The following is a 22,626-nucleotide window of genomic DNA, read 5'->3' on the forward strand; positions in this document are numbered from 1 at the left end:
GGCCCGTCCTGTCAGAACTCAAGGGGGTCATCAACATGTCGGATGACATACTGGTTTTCGCCAGGTCGGAAGCTGAACATCTGAAGCGCCTAGAGAACACCCTTGAGAGACTGTGCAGCGTTGGTTTGAACCCACACAAAGAGAAGTGTGAATTCTTGAAGGACAGGCTGGAGTTTTTTGGATTCATATTCCACGCTGGGGGCATCTCCCCAGATCTGGAGAAGGTGAAAGATATCAGAGAAGCATCCCCACCGGTGTCCCCAGCGGAAATAAGAAGCTTGCTGGGGATGGTCAACTATTGTGGCCGTTTTATCCGAGACTTAGCCTCTCTATCAGAACCCCTGAGGGCGCTCACCAGGAATGACGTAGTGTGGACATGGACAGAGAAAGAGCAAAGGGCGTTCACCGCCATCAAGAATGCCCTATCAGAGCAAGAAACCATGGTTTATAAAGAAGGCTGTCAAGCTTTATCAAATGAAATAAGATTGTGACTGTTATTTAACCAAGTGCACACTTGTTACGGTTAACCACCAGGGCTGTCCTAGCTTTAGGAGGGGGCAAACCCCCCAATCCCCACAGGGCAACTCACCCAACCGGCCCATACCATTGCTGCTCACCCCTTTTTATGGAAACATAGGGAGATAGACCTTACAAAAGCATAAGGCCCGTTGTGCCCAGAAACTCACTACCTCTAGGTATAGGGCCTCCTATATAACCTTTAACTCCTCAGCACAGTCTAAGATCCAATAGGTGTTCCTGACAAGTAGTACAAGCTTCATCTACCCCTTTCACGACATCATTACCAAAACGTGTGAAACACATACATAGCTTTGAGTCCACAACAGAAGCAGCGTGCTCATTCCCATTCATGACAGGTTTGAGATGTTTTGCCCTCATCTTTTTCCAGGAATTCTTAACATGTTTTTCCTTACACAAGTGCTGGGCAAACCTCTCCACCACATACCTAAAGGCGATCCAGTCTGAGGATTTCGTTTGCTTGAAATTAAAGGGATTAAAGGGGTTAATATGGGTCACCTCATGTGGTGCAAAACTCCTTAGGTACCACAGGTGGCATCCGCCAGGTCAATATACCCATCAAGCCGGACCATGTCAGGAAAGAAGAGCAATGATACTATCAGAAAGATTGAGGGCACCAGCCAATCCCCACCCCCAATCCCCTGATGACAAGCTCAGAGCCACTAGTTTCGCTCTCCTTAAGTGGAATTTGGTCATCCCCACTGTCTGGGGACCCACATGGTCAACTGAAGACACCAGCCATTTCACAGTCGCATGCTGGACTAAGTATGCATAAATCCAGAGATGTGGCCTGTTTCCCAATGACGCCGCTTCTGAGGTGCTTTTCTAATCAGGGATAGAGGCTCAGGTTGTCAATTCCTACCCTTGCCCCCCCCCTTCCTTGGCACCACAGGCTCCTTCACAGCTGATGTCACTGTCCCAAGATATCTTCAGTCTGGGAGTCTCCTTTCTCCTCTTCTGCTTACATGATGCTTTTTCAGGGATGGAAAACCCACTCCAGAAAACTGCAAAATTGATCAATATTGGTCTATGAACAAAGTAGGGCGTGCAACGCCATGGAGTTAATCAGGCTCCAGCCCCCCCTGAAATGTGAGTTATGGGGCGGGGCTTCCACACCAGTGTTGCCCCTTCTGAGTGCACTTATTATTGCACTTAATTGACCTCCCCGGCCTGGCTTCATTCGCAGGCTAATTTACAGATGAAAGGAGAACGATCCTCCCGTCCTCCCAACCACTGTCGAAACACACACCCTGAAGCTCATGATTGCCATTATCACACAAGACCACAAGCAGCGTACTGGACGGGGTTGCCTGCAGCCTTTTAATGGCCTGCAGTTACTCCTTTCACTCCCTTATCGCCTGCACATTGTTCTTTTACATATGTTTACACATTTGTCACTGATGGTCTCAAAGACCCCCATCATGATCCATTACCTTAGCAACAAGATTTCCATATAAAATAAGACTTCACTTTTCTAAATGGAAGCCAATAAGTCTGACATGCAAAAAAGGATTTGCTTTCAATTGAAGCGTAACCGCATGCTGTAAGTTAGTGACAAATGCACTCGGTATCCAAGTAACATTACTACAGTGGTTTAAAAACAATATTTTTTTTCTGAATTGTATTATTTCATGTTCTGGGACTTGAAGGTTTCCTTTTAGGGTGTGAAACCTTAAACTACAGCATTATTCTGTAGGCTTAGCATGTTTCTCTAAGGATTTACATATTGTATGTTGAATTAATATGAGATATGTGTATTTTGTCATTAAACTATCAGAGCTCTGATCTTTCCTGCGACCATGCATGAGAAGGTCTTGCAGTCCTGCTTATCCCTTAAATTCTGGGACTTGTTGTTTTTTCGTTACCATCATTTGAAATTAACGAAAACTAAAAGTCCAAGAATTCCAAACAAAACCAGGTTTGGGGGGGGCGTTTTTATGCAAAGCCATAGGAAAGATGAGAACTCTGCTCTATAAAACATTATTGTAGGCCTTCGAATCTAAATATTTTGCCCAAGTGGTGCTTGGAAGATGTGTTCAAGGTCCTAAACTATAGCATGGGTTAAAATCCCAGCTTCACTGTTTAACCAAAGTGTATGTTATCTTTAAATCCAATCACTTGGTTATTCTCACTGGCATATTGTGCTTACTGGGGCCCCAAGCCAGACAACCCTTCGGATTAAACAGAGGGGGTGGAGCCTCCAAGTTTGCCCTGGCCAGTTTCTGAAGTGGTCACTCCCAGTTAGCCTCCCACCCACATTGTACGTTTCATTGCACCCCTGAACAAAGTGCAAGGTCCTATCCTCTAACAGTACATGCTTGACGTAGATCCAGAAACGTCTCCCCTACCACTGCATAACACAGGAAATGTGTCACTGTGGTGGGACTTTTGATTGGCAGATCCCACTGCTTCGTGCAAAAGCATGACTGACTGGAGAAATAGAGACTGCACAGCTCCAACCAATGTGCATAAAGTAAGCCGCGATAACCCATCATAAGCGTAATATATCATAGGCATGCAACAAAAGCGCTTCATATTTTAAGTAAGGCACAACACAGCCACAACCTACAGATATACTTAACTCAGTATGGATAGGGAGTGGAGCAGCAAGAAAAGAGGAATTGTTTAGCCATGATCAACTAATATAAAGGACAAGAAGACACTATTGGTGGAAAATGGAAAAGGGGAGGGGGAACAACGAAGATTGTGGGGGCTTTAGTTTTTCCTTTTTCAGAGGATGTTTGCATGGTGCTTTAAAAAAAAAAAGATAAGTACATTGCAGGAGCCTCTGTGCCATGCCATAGAATTACAGCAAAAAAAACATAAATTGTGAACAATCACCCATAAAAAGCAGTCAGTAGTTACTAAAAAGCAATGGGGCAATCGGTTCTGTGTCGTTTCCTCGAGATGTTTTTATCAAGGGAGAATTCATCTATATTTTAGGACATTTTACGGCAAATGTATGCGAGGAGACCCTCCGTAGCCCCCCCACTCCCCTTTGAGCTTTTTTATTACCCTAACCCACTCCCCACATACATTTGCAGTAAAATGTGTATCTTGGGGAAATCACCAGGCCTTGAAATGCTCCATACTCTTGAGTGAGTATTGGAGAAGAAAAAGGGCGGAGTACCAGAAACTGGTGCCCATTACGCTAAATAGAAACATACCCACTCCAGTGCTGAAACACAGACACATGTTCTATGTAGTCGTTGACATGCTATCTTGCTATCGATGGTGGTGAATATCCATCATAATTAGGCCATCGGGGCCTGGGAAGTTGGCGCCCCCATGTTGGATGGGATTTTGCTCCATGGACCAGAGTGCAACATGCACACGCAAACATAGAAAAAGAGACAATCCTTCAGAATCCATCCTGCCAAGATGGAGCCGACTGATGCACGGCCTGCTCCGATTCCTTTTAACTTCTTGATTTTAGCCATATTGCAGGTGTGCCTGGGTGGCCCCCACACATCGGCCTATCCAGTGAGCAAGTGAGAGAGAGAAGAGCCTGGGCCGCAGACACATGTCCATACCTCCCAGCGGCAATGTATGCAATAAAATTACACAGATTCTGTGACCCTGAATGGTAATGTTGGCACCAGTGGGGCCTATACCCAATTGGTCTGTTACAATCCTTTGGAGCATGCCACTACTGTACATTTTATTATGCACAAAGGCTACATTCTGACCCTTTTATGCATCACATGGGTGAGGTGGTGAAAGGCTGGCATCAGATATGCCCACGTTTTCACCCCCTTGCCAATGCCCTTTGCAAAAACTTGTTTCCCTGTTTCTGTGTAGTAAGTTTAGAAAATAATTGGAGCCAAATTGAAATTTTTATCACCACTTCTTTGGTGGAGGCAAAAATAGGTGGATTTTCAGAAGAAAGACTGCCTACAATTCTGCGGCCGGTATTCTCATGGAATACCAATGGTGGTATTTGATCACACCCGGAGTTGGCCGTACCGTAAAACTAGTATTGGCCAAATACTGAAGTTTTTACTGTTACCACCCAAATCTGAAAGACCTCGCCAAGTCTGTGATCATGTTCTATTGTCTTGTCCAGAACATTCTGGTGTGACTAAAAAAAGACACAGGGCCTCGTTACGAGGTGGCCGGTAAGGGATTACCGGCACCGGTAAGGGCACCGGTGCCGGTAATCCCTTACCGCCCTACTACGAGTTCCCTTTGCGGGTCCTCCCTTAACACCTGGTTTTACCAGGCGTTAAGGACAGGACCCGCAAAGGGACTTTAGCGCTAACAACGGTACCGCAATTAGCGGTACCGTTATTAGCGCCTTCCCCATTCCCATTGAGCCCTATAGGGGCTCAAATGGGAATGGGGAAGGGCCCTGGTGAATGGGGAATTACCGGCCCGCCAACTTTGGAATGGGGCGGTAATAGCTCCATTCACCAGGGCGGAGTCGGTAAGGTTTTGGAAGCAGCCATGGCTCTAATAGCGCCATGGTTACCTCCAACCTCGTAATGAGGCCCACACATACTTATATTCGTATTCACAACATATCCATATATATATATATATATTTTTTTTTTTCAAAAAAGGAAAAAAATGCCCTAGGACAGGGCAAAATTCGATGGATTGCACTCCCAAGAGCAGCTGAGAAACGAAATCCAGTCTCAGCAAGGAAAAGGCATGACAGCAAATCCCGGCAGCACAAATGTTTCTTTATTAATAAAAAAGGTGCAGCAAAAAGGGAAAGCCTGGTTACAAAACGACGCGTTTCGCGGTACACTGACCGCTTGTTCACGTAGGTAGGGTGTTTCATGGAAGAAGGACTTCTTATATATGCTTAAAAAACCTCTATGATACAAGTGCATAGAATGTCCCCATTCACGAGGTGGTACAAAATGATGAACACATGGCAGCCATCTTAGAACATTTAAGGCACTGCAACATGCAGTGTTTTAAGTAAAATAAAAACACATCGTAAGTGTCAATACATCAACCAAATATTATATGATGAAGAATATAGCAACAATTGCACAGATGTGCTGGCTGCGAGGACTGTGGAGGAAAATGGCAAAAAGAAAGCCTCAGGTACATAACGAGTGTCAAAGGAAAAATATATATAAAAAAAGGATATATAAATATATATAAATACACATCGTTCAAAATAAACGTGTGTTTTCCAATGGTATGTCTGTCAACAAAGGCTGGTACCCAAAAATAAAGTAAAAAAATAATGCCATTCTAGGGCAACCGCCAAAAATGACAAGCCCTGCCTTGTAGGTCTGTCCACGTTATAACGTCTGAAACAGCCATTACCTCAACGCTGTCCAAGCAGCCCCACAACATGATGTGTTCACTAGACAAAATATAGCCATTCTAAGTGTCCAACGTTAGTCGCGAATAAACAAAGATATATAGTCATGTAGGTCTAAATTTACGCATACATATGCGAGGTGAAATACAAATCGAACTTAATAATGCAGTCTTGAGACAATATAAAGTGCTTAGTGCTTTAGCAGCAATGTAAAGTGCTAAGTGCTTTAGCAGCACATTTAAAGTGCTTAGTGCAATAGCAGCAGTTGTTAAAATGCATAATATTTAGCAGCAAGGTAGGAAAAAAGTTTAAAGGAGAAAAATGTCCAGACAACAGCAATGATAAAATGCACAGTGCTCTACGTCCATGGATGCACAAATATGTTCCTAAATGTGTGGTGCATATACTAAGTAACATAATACAATTTGACAATCAAATAGATAAAAGAATGAAAGTCAATAAATATATATATCTCACAAATAGATAAAATAACAATGCCACTGGAACAAAAAAACGTGCATCCATGGACGGCTGTAAAGTAGACAACAAATTTATCCCCAATAAAGTGCAAGTGCAAAAAACTTTACTTAAAATTGCCTACCATGAATGGTAAACTATTCCCTATAAAAAAATCCTCAAGACCCTTTCCGCTCGATGAGCCCAGCAAGGAAGATAACATCACTGGGAAATTATTACCTTAAAAAGACTACATACCAAGCTACAAATAATCAATCGACAATGAAACAATGCGAGACAAAAAAACGAGATATGGGGACAGAGTAAAAAAGCAATTAAGAAGCCTAAAACCAAGCTATGCAAAAATATTGATCAAAGTGATAAATATCAATAGAAAATACCCTCCTAAAAATCTTGTTGAAAACAATCATATGCAAGATATGCTTCACAATCATTTGGAGAAAGAACCTGTAAGATGCATCAATAAAAAAGAAGAAAGAATCTTGATGAAGAGTTGCACTCAAACACATCACCACAGCCACATAAACTAATACACACACACACACACACACTTACCCTTCCTTGAAAACACAAATAAATAGAATAGGTCACTCTTGCTCCCTCTCCATCACCAGATTACCTCTGCTTCCATGAATTGAAAAATGGAACCGACTTTCCAAGCAAGTGCCACTTGAAAGCTCAAAAACAGGCAAATCACTTTGGTATCTTTTGCTCTGTGTTATCCAAATGCAGATCCCGTAGATCCAGCAGTTTGTTTTGTTTTATCTGGCAGAGGCTGACTGGCAAATCAGGGTGGTCTACTGTCTACATGTGGCAATGGAAGAGGGTGTGTGACAAGGAACTGGTGACTGGGCAATGTGAGAAGGGGAGGGGGGTGCATGCGAGGTAAGGCAATGCACTGAGTTAAGGGATAAGGGATGGAGAAAAAGGGGAATGAAGGTCTAAAAGTTAATTGGAAGGAGGGGGTGAATAAGCATTGAGGATGAGGTGCATGGGAAGGACACTGGAGGGTGATGGGTAAGAATGATAGAGTAAATGAGACCAAAGTACACATCTGGAATAGAAGGTTGGCTTTAGAATTGAGTGACTGTTGTTGAGATCTGTGCATGCCTACAGCACCTGGTATTCCCAGGCGGTCTGCCATCCAGGTACTAACTAGGCCCGACACTGCTTAGCTTCTGAGATCAGACGAGATCAGGTGCATTCAGGGTGGTGTGCATGCCACCGCACCCAATTGTGGGTTGGCTCAACCCCTTTCTTATTTTCAGACAAAGTGATGCATACTTTTTATGAGCATATGTTTCAAATAAGACTTCTCTTACATGTTGTCAGGTTGCTTTATCATGTGACTTGGTGCTTTGAATTGCAGATTTATTGAACTGGTTTAGCCCTTGAATAACAACTTTGCAGAATGTGTTTTGGTTTGTTTGTTTGTTTTATTGATTTATACAGCACACCACACATTCTGGGGTATCTGGACGCATTAAAAGACAGCTTAGTTAGAGATTGTGCACGTATTATGTGCATACATAACAGATTGTGTGCATACATACATAACAGTCAAAAAAGCAGGATAAATCATAGCAGTGATAATAGTAAGGACAAAAGCAGGTGTATAATTTACAAGTGATTTACAACAGTGGCATGTAAGGAAGACTGACCTCCTGACGAAGCAAGTGCATTGTGCGGACAAAGAGAAGGAGCGGAAGAGAACGCAAAGATCTCTAGTCACCTAAGAATGGCCTGTCATTCATAGCCAACCATTTTTGGTGTTGGACCTGAAGCATAGGAATGTCTGATCAGTACGCAGATGAAGAGGGAGAGCATTCCAGGCTTGGACCGCTTGGACCGGGAAGCTGATACCGCCAGCTCTCTTCAGGTTGAACCTGGGAACAGTAATACAGTAGGAGTTGATGGACCTAATTGGCCGAGAAGAGGTTTTCTTGATGATTTTCTCTCTTAAGTACTGTGGAGCGGCATTGTTCAGGCATGTGTGCGTAATGGATACTACTTTGCAGTGAATACTGTCCTTGATAGAAAGCCAATTATGCTTTCTTCTTATTTCTGAAATATGGATATTCTTCGGGAAGCTCAAGGCTGTTCTAAGAGCGTTATTTTGTAAGATTTGGAGTTTATTGATGATATATTTGTTCGCTCCTGCATAGAATGCATTGCAGTGATCAAGTTTCAACAAGATTAGAGCGCTTGCTAGCAACTATTAGTCGAAAGGTACGATTTGCATGCACAAATGAGCTTGCAAGTGTACGAAGTAGCGGAAGCAGTCGCATTCACTTGTTTTTGAAAATTCAGAGTGGAATCAATGTGGAAACCTAGCGTTTTTGTCTCCTTGGCTACTTTGATAATGTTGCCATCTATATTGAATGGAGAGTATTGGGTATCAAGTTTATTCAGTTTAGTAGTGTTACTTGTCGGCCTCAAGGTCCTCCTACTGCGCCCTTGCATTCCGCTGCTTCACGCTGGAAACATAGCGTTTCCGCGTCTCTTTGGAACAGGCATCGGTTGCCATGGAGATTGTTTACTGGTAGGACTCAACCTGGTCACGTGACACATTACGTGCACTCCATCAAGACACGTATGCGTTAGCCCCGCCTTCTGGGAGTTAAAGTTGGCACTCGTACGGAGTTCTGTGCTGCTAATTGTGGTGTTACTCACTACTTTGAGTTACGTTCGCCAGACCTGCTGACGGCAAATACTTCCTTGCCTTGCCATTGTGGACCCGACTGCGGTACATCCCTGGACTGCCTCTGTCTCTCCCACTGGTCTATTCTGCTCACCTGATTTCCCGACCGCGGAACGTCCCTGGACTGCCTCCGTCTTTTCCACTGGTCTATTATGCTTACCTGGTTACCCGATCACAGAATGTCCCTGGAATGCCTTCCTGCTGTCTCCGCCTACTCCAGTCTTTGATTCTGTGTCTGGAGACACGTTGTTCTGTTTTCACGTGAGTGTGATTTCAAAGCATTATTTCTGCATTCCATATTACGCATAGGAAGTTGTTTATCCAGTTAAGATCTATACTTTCTGCCAACTGTTATAGCCACCATACTCTCTCCTGATATTGAAATCCTGGAAACTATTTTCTTCCTGACTGTGTATTCTTTACCGACCTGATCTGCTATTCCAGTTCCTCAAGTACTGTGCATTTCTGAACGATTTTCTGATTTATGCACCAACCCGACTCTAGTGCGTCCCTCGTGCCGCCCGTGTTACTACGCCTTACTAATCTTTCTATTTATTGTTTTCTCCTGGTCGTTGCTTAGTACAAACTTACTGGATATTTTCTATCTCCAACTCAAATCTACCCTCAGGTTAGTTAACCTTACTAAACACCCTTCAGTAAAGAGTTTTCTTCTATGGTTGAGATTATAGTCTGGGTGTCCATTATAGGTCTTGACACAGTATCAGGAAACACTAATTAATGTCACCACTGCTTTTCCACCAGGTATTCACGAATCTTGGGTTCATGTGGTATAGAGTGATTTAACTTAGATATTGCTGTTAACTGTTTTGTGTTTTCTTGTAGCATTGGTTTGGCGGTGCGCGTGTTCCCCGCTCTTTTGTGCAATCAATTCCTCAGTCTGTCCAATTCGGAATAGCAGAGAGGTAGATCGTAAAGAAGAGTCTCTCTTAGAGGAAGCCTGAATCTCGGGTTCAGGGGTCTGGAGTACTGGAAATTGGTTAACGCTTCGATTCCTACACTTCCTGCTGGGTCGCTGATCAACGCCCCGAGCTGTCAAGGGTGGTGAGTAACAAGTAGTGGCATCCAGGATCAGTAACTCATTCTATTCATCATTCAGGCAGAGGCTGTGGACTGCCATCATGCCAGAATGATAAGATAGATTTTGTTAAGTAGGGCAATGTCTGGGGGCGCTGTTGCACCGAAACAAGATGGCCGCCTGAGTCTAAGACTCTGGACTACGAGGGCGAATACCATCCTTTTTTTCTCCTTCCAAGTGCAGCTGGTTCACCTGACGCTGTAGCAACCCTGAAACCGAGCTGCCGACTACACCGGGGCCGACTTTGAGAGCCGAGAACCCCCTGTGTGGCCCACTTGTCATCACTTGCTGTGCGGCGTGGCGTGCTGCTGGCCCGCCCCGTGCCGTAGCCCCGTGTGGTCTGGATTGCTGAAGCCACCTGACGCCCCGGCGAGGTCGGCCTGCGGGGGGAGGGGCGCGAAGACGCGTGTGCCGGACCACGTCCGCGCTGCTGGCCGAGCCGCCGGCGGTCTTTTACCCACATCATCCTGTGCATACTGGCTGCGGAGTCCTGTGACTGCCTCTTCACGACTCGCGAGCGGGGCCCCTGGACAGGCACCGCCGTGGCTGACTCCGCGCGGCGCTGTCAGACGCCTGCCCATCTCCCCTGCTCCCCTTCCAGTGGCTCTCCGCTTGCAGCTGATCTAAGTTAGGAGGCCGGGGAGCGGGCTGATCTCCCCTGCTGCTGATACCCAACTATTACAGCTGCGGTCTGCCCTGGAGCCCTTTCTCCCCTGCTGAGAAGCTGTTCCTATTGCAGCGTTCGACCTCGGATTGAACATATCCTCCATGCGCCCTCTGCTGCTGCTCTAATTCGGAGGCCCACACCACCTGGAACACATTTGAGGCCTCCCCACTTCCCCCCCTCCCAAACTACCTCATATATGGATGTCCTCCGGCAGGACCAACGTGGGAATCCATGGTTACGCTCTCCCCACTCTCTCCAGAGCACCCTAAGCTCCCTGCTGCTACATTGACACCGTGGTAACCGTGCAAGGACCTCCCACCCACCAGTTTTCACGGCTAACAGGCCAGCCGACCTACCTTAAACACCTGCACGGACTATCTGCGCCACTCAGCTTGCGCGTGCCCGGCCCGCTGGGGCGCCGCCTGGGCCCAGATCCCGCTCAACAACGCACCGATCCTGCTCTGACTGTGCTGCAGCCGCTCTTCGCCCCATCATCTCCACCCCGCTGTTGTCACCACCTGCGATCCCTGTACGTCATGGCAGAATTGACTTGCTTGTAGGTGGACGTGAAGCATACCCTGTCTGCAAATTGCCCACGGCCCACTGGTGCTGATGACCAGGCAACCATAAACTCAGGAACTCTTAGTTCGCTACCACTATCTGGGGGGCTGCACCACCTTTAAACACCTAAATTTTGCCTAACGCTCTCACACACGTACCCATGTCCCATAGTTCTTGCGCTCCCTGCGCTGCTGGAAGCCTTGTAAGCGGCAGAGAGCCCCTATTGTTGGTACTGTATTGAGGGAGCCCCCTCTGTATTGGATGTCCACCTTGTCATCTAACCCAACCCCGTTGAACTTCTACAGTGCTCCTCTTGGACCTTGCTATACACCTAACGGGTGGGTGTGGGCCCTAACACCTACTCCGTGTTTTACTGAACCTGTGGTATCACCCCACTGATACCCTAAACCCCGCCGACTCTCCCCTGGAGGGTGTACACTCATTTCAACCATCGTGGAGGCGAGCCCTGTCCATCTGAGGATGCACAGATCACCTAAATTGCTGGTGCATAACTCGACCTGGGTGCAACTCGAATACCACCCTACAGATTCAGTGCACTACATACAACATTCATAGGTGTCTCTGTACTGTGATTGGAATTGAGGGAATCCTTCCAATTTTGGATACCTACTTTTCTCCGAGACCCCGGCCCCCGTGCCCGACCTTCACCATGACCAAGGGTGCTGGAGCTCGGAAAAAACAAAGCTCACTTAATATGTTTGCAAAAATACCGTCCAAGCCCACCCTTAGCGAACCCGAGGAGCAACCTGCCACTTCTGCTCCGCCGACTTCTGATGAATCGCAGAAGATGCTGGAATACATACGAGATGGCTTTACCACGCTTCACACTAAATTGGACGATATGAATGGGACAATCTCCTCCATAAAAGCCCATATCGAAAAGACGGATGGGAGAGTCGCTGAGGTTGAAACCAGACTGGGACCGCTGAGGATGACCTGGGCTCGCTGCGGGCTGTGGTCTCCACGCTCACTAACCGGGTGGCAGCGGTTGAAAAGAAAAATGACGATCTCGAGTCCCGCTCGAGGAGGAACAACTTGCGCATTATTGGCATTCCCGAGGATAATATCACTGAACCTATGGAAGACTATGTGGAGCGCATTCTCATGACACCCCTGGATGCCCCTACACTCTCCTCACAGTTCGCTATTGAGAGGGCACACCGTGCCTTGACCGCAAAACCCAGGCCAGGTGCCCCACCGCGACCCATTATTGCCAGAATCCTAAATTTTCGAGACCGAGATGCCCTCCTGCGGGCGGCCAGACTCAAGGGAGAACTTCTGCTTGGAGCAAACAGAATCCATCTTTATCCAGACTACTCTGTGGCAGTACAGCAAGAGCGCCAATCCTTCACGGCTGTGAAGAGGAGACTCCGTGACCTGGGGGTCAAATACTCCATGCTATTCCCCGCGGAACTTCGTATTGAACATTCCAATAAAACCTTCTTTTTCACGATCCCGGAGGAGGCCTCCAAGTACCTGGATGAGCCCTTCCCTGGATGACCCCGGGCAGCTGCGGACCTAGTCTGACATGATACCCAATATATTGCTGTTAATCACTGGTGATCTGCTTCTAGCCCTATTCACGATGCTTTATTGACATATGAACCACCTGTGGTTATCCATCTTGTTCCTCTCCTCTTTGCTTGGATCCTCTGCCTTCCGGTCCTACTGCGGAGTGGGCTTTTCGCTATGTTTGTTTATTAGTAATACCTTGCAACCGCTCTGGTTTTGTGGGTTGCCCTGTTTTGGCCAGTTCTTCCCTGTTGAGAACTGGTGTAGATGGAATATCTATAATTGAGATGTCTTGGGGCTGGAAGCCACAAAAATGCATCAATATGATACTACAATCCACCTGTCTCCACCATAATCCTTCACATGTGTAACCTGAAAAGAATACACTGGTTACCCTTGCTGTATTCGCATTCTACATGCCCTCATACAGTCCGTTGCGCCACGGCTAGGACTGCTAACAGGCCCCCAGGCGCTGATGCCGAATTGTTTGTTAAAGCTTGGTTATGGGTTGGGTTTCGTCCCTCTGTTGGGGGAGGGGACGTTTTGGTTAAAAAAAAGTCTTGACAGCTGCCGGAGGCGCCACATGTACCATTCCGTAACATCTTCCACTTGCAGACATGAGGTCACATGCATTCAGACCGTACACTTTCCACTTACTGATAACCTCTTCACAGCAATTCAAGCATTACCCCATGAGCTATGGCTAGCACCGACTTGACCTTTATGAGCTGGAATGTCCGGGGGTTAGGCAACTACAAAAAGATGCGGCAGATTCAGCTCCATGCTGAGCATCACGGAGTTAAAATCCTATGTCTGCAGGAAACCCACGCTCGCTCTAAGCAATGCGAGCACTTCGCTAAACAATGGGGACCCCAGAGATATTATACCAACTATTCCACTCAAAGCCGTGGTGCCCTCAACCTAATTCACAAGAGTCTGAAATTCACCCTTCACCACTCCCACGTCGATCCACTTGGTAGGTACATGTTGATCACTGGCATACTACAGCATCAGGAGGTGGTTATCCTGAATGTATATGGTCCCAATGTTGACGACCCTGACTTTTATCTACACTTGGCCACACTACTTGAAAGTTACCCCCTGACCCCTATTTTATGGGGCGGGGATTTTAATACAATACTGGATGTTACCCTAGATAGATCGGGCTCTAGACCCTGCCAGCTGTCTAAGGCAGCATATGCCATCCTTACCACACTCCCTCGTCTGACATTGGTAGATGCCTGGCGTCTGATGTACCCTGATTCTCGTACATACTCCTTTTACTCCTCCGTACATGATTCCCATTCCAGAATAAACAGATGGCTCATTACAGACATGTTGGTCCGATGCCTATCTCACCTGGCTATACTCCCTAGGACACTCTCGGATCACTCACCGGTACTTATCTCTTTAAACTGGGGACCGGATGTAAATAAAACCAGGCAGTGGAGGATGTGCCCCCATTCGCTTCTTGACCAGGTCTTAGCATCCGAGCTGGAGTCCTCCATTGAGGAGTACTTTGAGATTAATACAAATTCTGTGACCACACAAGCTGTGCTCTGGGAAGCCTTCAAGGCATATACTAGAGGGATCGCCATCTCCAAAAGCTGTGGAATCCTGAAGGGCATCCGCGCAGATATTGCTGATAGCGAATCGGCCCTTGCTACCCACGAATCCCAATACGCCGCAGATCACTCCCCAGCCACCCTAGCAGCGCTGGGAGCTGAGCTGGACAGGTTCCGCAGCCTCCCTGAACGTGAGGTTAAGTTCCTGGACTCCCCCCCCAATCCGCGAGGAGATACGGGGAAGGGAAACAACCTGGTCGAATGCTAGCTAGATTACTACGTTGCGAACTTGGTGCCCCCAATATCCCGGCCATAACTAGACCTGATGGCTCACTCGCCACCTCCCCACAAGACATCAATTGTGAGTTCCTCTCGTTCTACACTTCCTTATACTCAGTGGCCGACGGCCCCCAGATCCCCAAAATTGACTCTTATTTAGATAGCCTTCCAATCTCAGTCCTCTCAGCCAATGCTGTCGGCTTCCTTGAGAGACCCTTTACTTTGGAGGAACTTGTTGAAGCCATTGAGTCACTATCATCTGGGAAGGCCCCCGGCCCTGATGGGCTCCCTATTGACTTCTACAAACAATACAAATCTCTGCTAGCACCACACCTACTAGCTCTGTGGGAGGAATCCTGCAACAATGGAATACTACCCCTGTCTCTCCGTGAGGCACTGATCACAGTGCTTCTTAAACCTGGTAAACCCCCTACTCAGTGCGGCTCATACCGACCACTCTCACTGATTAACAGTGATGTTAAAATATACGCAAAACTGCTAGCCAACCGTCTTGCCCCATACATGCCCCACATCATCCATCCCGATCAGTCCAGTTTTGTCCCGGGAACATCCACGTCCCTAAATCTGCAAAGGCTCTTCAATGTGATCAGTAGGATCGCCCCGTCTACACAGGCGGATGCGGCCACGCCGGACATGCAGAAGGCATTTGACTCGGTCTCGTGGAAATATCTATGGCGAGTTCTCGAGAAATGCAAGTTCGGCCCCAACTTCTGATCCTGGATTAAGCTACTCTACACCGCCCCGTCGGCCAGAGTCCGCATGGAAGATAGATGCTCCGTCCCCTTCTAGATATCCAGAGGCACACGCCAAGGATGCCCCTTTTCCCCCCTTATCTTTGCCATAGCCATGGAGCCCTTCACCGACATGATGCGGAATTCACACTCGCACAGGGGATTGCGCACTGCCAGCCAATCCGATATAGTTTCCCTCTACGCGGATGACGCCCTCCTATACATCCGCTCCCCTGAAACCAACCTTGCCCCCATACTGGCTGATGTGGCCCTTTTTGGTCGCATATCTGGTCTGATAGTAAATTGCTCCAAGTCAACCTTATTCCCGCTCACAGACTCAACACTCCCCCCCGGATCTACATGGGTTCAGCTGGTCTCCGTCGGGTTTCACTTACCTGGGGGTGGTGGTCTCCCGACACACGGTGCAGCTACGTGACGACAACTACCAAAGTTACCTTACTAACCTGGTGACAAAAACCTCTTACTGGACCAGGCTCCCTATCTCGCTAGCAGGCAGAATTGGAGTACTTAAAATGGTTGTATTACCCCAATTGCTTTATCGATTTACCAATCTCCCTGTGTGGCCGGTTGATGCTTTTTTCCAAACACTGCGCTCCATCACCAATACCTTTCTCTGGCACTCGGGCGCGGTCCGCCTCAAACTGCCTACGCTGACCCCCCACAAGGTGCTGGGTGGATTCAGCATGCCGGACTTCATCGGGTACTGGGTGGCGGCCCAATCTCAATTCGCTTCATATTGGTTCAACACTACCGACCACTCCCACATGTTCGCCTAGAGAAGCTGGCGGTCAGTGACCGAGTGATTGGTTCTCTGATCCTCAAGCCGATCCCCCCTGACTCAAACTCGGCAGACCCTGTCGCCAGCACATCCTTGGCATTAACCAAACTATGGGCAATGGTTCACACTCCTCAACCATTTCATGGGGATCTGCCATTATGGAACTTCCTTCCCGATATCCCACTCATTCCACGAGCAGTGGTAACCCATGGGCGGACACCGGCTATCTGATGCTTCGTGATGCATTCGAGCAGGGAAGCTTTGTCGAGTGGCCTGATCTCCCTCTTTTACTCAAACGTCGGCCCTCGGTGTGGCTGCAATACTATTCACTTTGGGAGAGTCTCAAATCCAGGTATCCCGATTTCCCTGCCTTGCCTTCAGACGAACCTATAGTCGCTGAACTTTGTTCTTATCTCTCTTTTAGGGGGAAGGTGTCAAGACTCTACTCCTTACTGCAGATTAGAGCAGCCCCCCACTTCACCAAGCTGAGACGCTGTTGGGAGAAGGATCTCGGGGTCGAAGTTACTGATGAAAGATGGTCCCGAATGTGTGCTCGTACCCATGATGTGTCCTATAACACCAAATTTAAACGTATTCAATTCAAGGTTCTGCACAGGTTCCACCACACACCAATGAGACTTCACCGTGTGTTTGGCACAGTCCCTCCCACTTGCCCTAGATGTGGCATGGATCAAGCTTCCTAGATCCATATGCTATGGTACTGTCCCCGCCTAGCCCAATTCTGGCTGGACATCTGCTCCACACTGTCTGACATTCTGGAACACACTATTGACCCCAACCCACTGCACTGCTTGTTCCACGACCTCCCTCAATTGCCCCACGACTCTAAGAAACTAGCGGGCCTCTGCATGCTCTTGGCAGTTCGGTGCATATTACTGTGCTGGCTTCGCCCTAGGGCGCCTACCTATACACAGTGGCTCAGATCAGTCACATGGGCTCACGACACTGAGCAGTCCTGGAGCGCAATACAACACCCACCTTCCAGTCCGAGGGATATTTGGCATAGATTCCGGAAATACATAACCGCTATGGCTTCTCCATCAACTTCTCTGCCTTCCTCTCCAGGGGGCTCCCCATAGATGCATACTCCTTTTTTATTCAGCTGTTGGGGCTTTGAGGGTTGCCTGTTTTTTTTTTCATGGCGTTTCAGTCTGCTCAATATGTTTTCCTAATATGCACATTGCTTATGTTTTGATGCGGGCGCTGTGTGGCTCCCTATGTTTTCTGGTAAGCTGTCAATTCAAATAAAAAGAAGTTTAAAAAAAAAGTAGGGCAATGTCTGTGTCATAGTTGCCAGAGAGGGGAATGAGTATCTGGGTGTCATCTGCATAATTTGTGTAGATGGCACCCAAGAGGTACATTTTTTCAAAGAGAGGCTTTGTAAATACATTATACAAGGTTGGAGGGACACACAAGCCTTGTGGCACACCGCATGTGATAGGGATTGGGTCCGCTGCAACAGACGGGGCAAAGAGTCTCATTGATCTGTTACTTTAAAAGGATTTTATCCAGTTTGCAGCCTCGTGCGAGAAGTTAGCCACTAATGAGAGGTTTTCACAAAGGATATTGTGGTCCACCAAGTCGAAAGCGGCTGAAAGGTCTAAAAGGAGAAGTAGAGCACATTGTCTATTGTCCTTCAGATGGTCGATGTGCATTGTCAGATCAATCAGAGCCGTTTATGTTCCATGGAGTGGTCTAAAGCCAGATTGTCTAAATCCTAATAGATTATTAGTCTATAGATATTGCTGGATCTGGAGGTAGGCAGCTTTATCAATTATTTTAAGTAGAAAGGGGACGGTCGGTATATGCCTGTAGTTGGTTGGGATGTTAGGTTCTAAAGTAGCTTTCTTAATTAAGGGCAGAACCCACGCATCTTCGAGATTAGTAGGTACTCAGCAGGTCCTGAAAGAAGCGTTTATGAGTTTGGTAATGAAAGGGACATGGTCTCTGGCGGCTTCTTTAATTACTTTGGCTGTGTTAGGAATGATAAGTTATTGTGATAAGTTATTATATGTCATTCATTCTCCTGCTTACCATTAACTTCCACACTATACAAATATATGTATTTCTTATCTTGTAATAGCTCTAATGATGATTCGCTCTTGCTAGTAGCCTTTGTTATGATCCTGGTCACATGGCAGCCATGGAACCACTGTAACATCATATGATTCTGTGAGGGAATGTGCACGAGATGAGAAGCAGTTGCTGATGAGAAGGGAGCAGCTGATGCCTCTTAGCTGGGGGTCGTTTCTATACATATGATCTTAATAAAGGATTAGATCATTCACAAGCAACGTGTCTGGAAACTCATTCTTAACAAGCTGGACATGAGTCACCTTGACATCTTGAAGGTTTAAGGGAAGCTATAATCTTTTTTACTTCTACCGTGGTGACTTGGCCGAATTTGAATTCTTGGAGTGAAAAGGTTAGGTTTCTTTGCGGTCTCTGGGATGTCTCTGAGTTAGAGAGAATGAGCATTTTTGCTGTTATGTTGTTTTGGAGAGTGGCATTTTTTATTACTGAGAGCATTTTGGCTATTCGTGCACCATTCTTTATTTTTGGGCACGAGTCATTAGGGGGAATAGATGATTCTAGTTCCCTTAGGATTACAAATAATTCCTTTGTGCACGAACTAGCCTTGTGAATCCTTTCGTTGTATGTTTCTTGTTTGGTTCGAATGATCTTGCCATTTTATTTTGAGGAACTTGCATTCACTTTGTTTTAGTTTACTGTAGATGGAAGGTTTTTCCAGGTGGCTTCCATTTTCCTTTTTTCTAGCCTTAAGGCTTTCAGCTGAGGGGTGAACCATGTATTAAAGTGTGCATTAGGTTTACTATGTCTTAGCTTAAGTGGGGCAATAGTGTCAAGAGCATGGGTCATGGTTTTGTTATAAAGATTGACTAGTTCAGCAAGGTGTTGTGATTTAGAAGAGTTTAAGGTTGGGAGCAAGATGGGCATCAACTTTTCTGTAGTAATGTTCAGTTTATTTCTGGTGAGTAGGGGCGGGCGATTTTGTTAGATTTGTTAGTTGGTCTATTGACACAGGTAGTGAAGGAAATGAGGAAATGGTCTGTCCAAGTCTGAGGTTCGATGGCTGTGATTGACGTTTTGCAGTTGAAATCAGCAACCCAGTCTATAATAAGTCCTCTCTCATGAGTTGGTTTGATAATTCTTTGTGTAAAATCTAGTTCAGTTAAGGAGTCAGCAAGTGCCTTAGCTGAGTGGTCATTAGGGTCTTGGAATCCTAAATTGAAATCACCTAATACTAATATTTGTGAGGTAGGTTTAGTGTTATCTGAAAGAATAGTGATGAGGTTGTCTTCGAATGAACCAATGGGGTCAGGAGGTCTGTATAATAGCTGGATAGTTAAAGTACTAGATTTGGAGGTGGCTAATTTCACTGAGAGGAGTTCACATGATTTGCCTGTAAGGGTCGTCGTTACTCTAAGGGCTAGGCTGGACTTAGCGATAAAGGTGACCCCACCACCTTTTAGGTGTTCACGATCCACTCTTACAATGGTGTAGTCGTCAGGAATGGCCAGGAGAAGGGATGGACCAGCAGCAGCTTGGAGCCAGGTTTCGGAGATGGCTAGGAAGTGTAGTTCTCCCTTAATAATAATTTCTGCTATGTCTGTAGCGTGCGCGATAATGGATCTGGCGTTTATTAGAGCGCCTTTAATCAGGTTGCTGGTGGGCTGGGGTGCAGTTGTAGAGTCTTTATCTGAAATTTTGGTAGGCTTAGAGGTGTGCAGTGTTTTAGGTAATGGTTGAGGGGCTTGTGATGGCATCTAGTCTTGGATATTGATTTGTTAAGGCGAGGTGGTGTATGCGTTTGCTCCTGTGTTATAGCAGGAGCCGATGCATGTCTAATAAATCTGGAACCTAATCTTTCATTTCTGCGGTCACCACGACAAGGTTGATTCGCTGTTGGTTTAGATGCGAATAGCTTGATCCATTGGGAAGGTGCGGGAGTGTCTATAAGGTTGGTTGACCTAATTTGGTTTGTATTATGGATCCATGAGCTGAGATTCAAGAGCGGAAGAAATGAGGTAGGTTGACATGCGAGCCTGGCAATCTATATTTCAACATCGGGAGAAATATAGTCGGTTTGATCTCAACAGGCGTGGAAGTCATATTAAGGTTAGAATGAGTCAGGCTAGGCTGTAGGTAATTTAGTGCTAGGGCGTATAAGGGTCTGGCAGCTAGAAGGAGCCTGTGGCTAACTAGGTAAGGCTTGGAAGCAAGCATGCTCTGTTATATATAACTACGTCAAATCAGATCCCAACTTAATTCATAGATTGCAGCCGGGCCCTATTCAGGTCTCGTCAGTGCATTAGAGCATAAGTCAGGCCAAAAGGTACATAAATCAGGTCAAATCATTAACATGCCCACAGAGGCTGCCGTAGGACAGTTAGGGTTGCAAGCTCAATTCCGATCATGCTTCATACATAAAGTGCAGGAGGATACAATGTGAGTCAATGGTCAGGTTCAGCATAATGGGGCGCGCATAGGATGCTTTGTGGAACAATGCAAATCATTAGGTAAACAATAAATGCGATATGCAGCAGGACACAGTGCACAACAGTGATCAAGAGTAGTATGTCTAGTATGGCACAGAAGAAGTATCCAGATTTAGGTGTCCAAAGGTATTTTAGGCTCCGTTCAGAACATTATTCATATATAAGAAGCAACGGGACGTTATATTATTAATTGGTCAAATGCAAAGTACTAAGGCACATATAAAAAGCATTGCGGAACAATGCAAATCTCTAGGTAAACAATAAAAGCAATATGTAACAAAACGCAATACACATTGAAGAACAGGATCAGCATACTATGGCACACTAAATGGCATACCCCTAGGCTATATTATGAGGCAGTAGCAAATTACACATGCCGTTCGTCAGGGAGTAGGTTGCTGACTCCTAATGGGTAATGCGCTGTCTAGTTAAGGTGGAGGTCAAGAATCATAAGGTCAGTAGCTGCTGGCAGTGCAAGGCAATACTCATATCATGCAAATCTTAGTAGGTAAGTAATTCATAGGTAAAGAACATATTGCCAAAGGTAGGGCTTAAGCAGGTCAAGCATAAGAGTACACAGTGCTTACAGTACAGTGGTCGTGTCAGATACGTTATGGGTCGACACTTAAGCAACTAGATACATGACACATGACACTCAACACTTAAGCAACTGGATCCATGACGAAGTTAGGGTATGCTCTAGCTCGAGGAGGCTAGGGTTGGAGGAGGTAAATTGGTCAGGCAAGGACCCAAATGTAGGGTATGAATCCTGGTGGATAAGTCTAGGTGACAATCGTAGTTGACCGTGGGCAAAAATCATTAACAGTGCAGGTTGCAAAGTCAATAACAATCAAAAATAGTATTACCGTCCTAGCCCGAGTCTAGACAGGCTTGAGACAGGTGCCTTTGTTCATGTGCCTTTGATCAGGACACCGGCTCAGGAGTAGATACTCCACAGATACCCAATCAGGTGCCAGGGGTAGGTGCAAGCGAAGTTTGGTGGTTCTAATACTGAAGATGCAAGGGGAAGGTGAAGTCTACCCAGCTGTCTAAATTGGAAACTGTCGAACCAGGAGATTAGGGCTCAAATCTCCACCTTCCACACTTCACACATTATGTGATCTTGAGCAAATCAATTGTCATCACCTTATGCCTTATTGTCCTTAACTATATGTAGAGAAAGTCTCCCTCTTATGGATTTATAATCTATAGTGTTACTCTGTAGATAATTATAACATGAACCATTTATCTAATGTGCACTGGTGGGGAGATATTATGCCAAGTAAGGGTCTGATGTTTTGTAGGAGTGGGTAGACAGGGTGACATGTATGGGTTTTGTGTTGGGGAGTGCCAGGAAGCCAGGTGTGAGTCTAAGCCAGTCCTTTGCTGTGCCAGCTAGTGTTTGGCTCTTAGAGCAAAGCCACACCCCATAGCTAAGCTATGGCTCGGCTGTGACAATGTTTTCTCTAGCTTCCCCACCTCCTGGCAATTGCTATAAAACTAAAGATGGGAAGGGATGGTATGGGTGGAAATGTGGCCTGCTGTCAAGTTGCAAACTGGGAGAAAAGGAAACCTGTTCTCAAATCCCATTGCACCAAAGTATATTATCCTGGTGAAATACTTTTACTGCGTTTAGTATGTGGGGGAGGTTCCCCTGGGGCCCAGGTGATTAAGAAGCCACAACATAACTGAAAGATAGGTCGAATAGAAAGAAAGTCATTTCAGTAATGTCTACTATATTTATACTAGGCAAACTTGTGGCTGGGGAGAGGTTGGTGTTTAGTTGTTCTGAAAATTGGGGGCCGCTACATTGTGGTCCAGAAAAATGTACTTG

The 22,626-nt window shown here is 46.3% G+C and overlaps 1 pseudogene; it reads right to left on the reverse strand.

Annotated features, from left to right (window-relative positions):
* Positions 1-7,405: 7,405 nt before the first annotated feature.
* Positions 7,406-7,524, reverse strand: LOC138448291 (5S ribosomal RNA; annotated as a pseudogene).
* Between the last annotated feature and the right edge of the window lie 15,102 nt (positions 7,525-22,626).

This window comes from Ambystoma mexicanum, chromosome 3q, assembly GCF_040938575.1.
Source record: "Ambystoma mexicanum isolate Mex_15411 chromosome 3q, UKY_AmexF1_1, whole genome shotgun sequence".
Lineage (NCBI taxonomy): Eukaryota > Metazoa > Chordata > Amphibia > Caudata > Ambystomatidae > Ambystoma > Ambystoma mexicanum.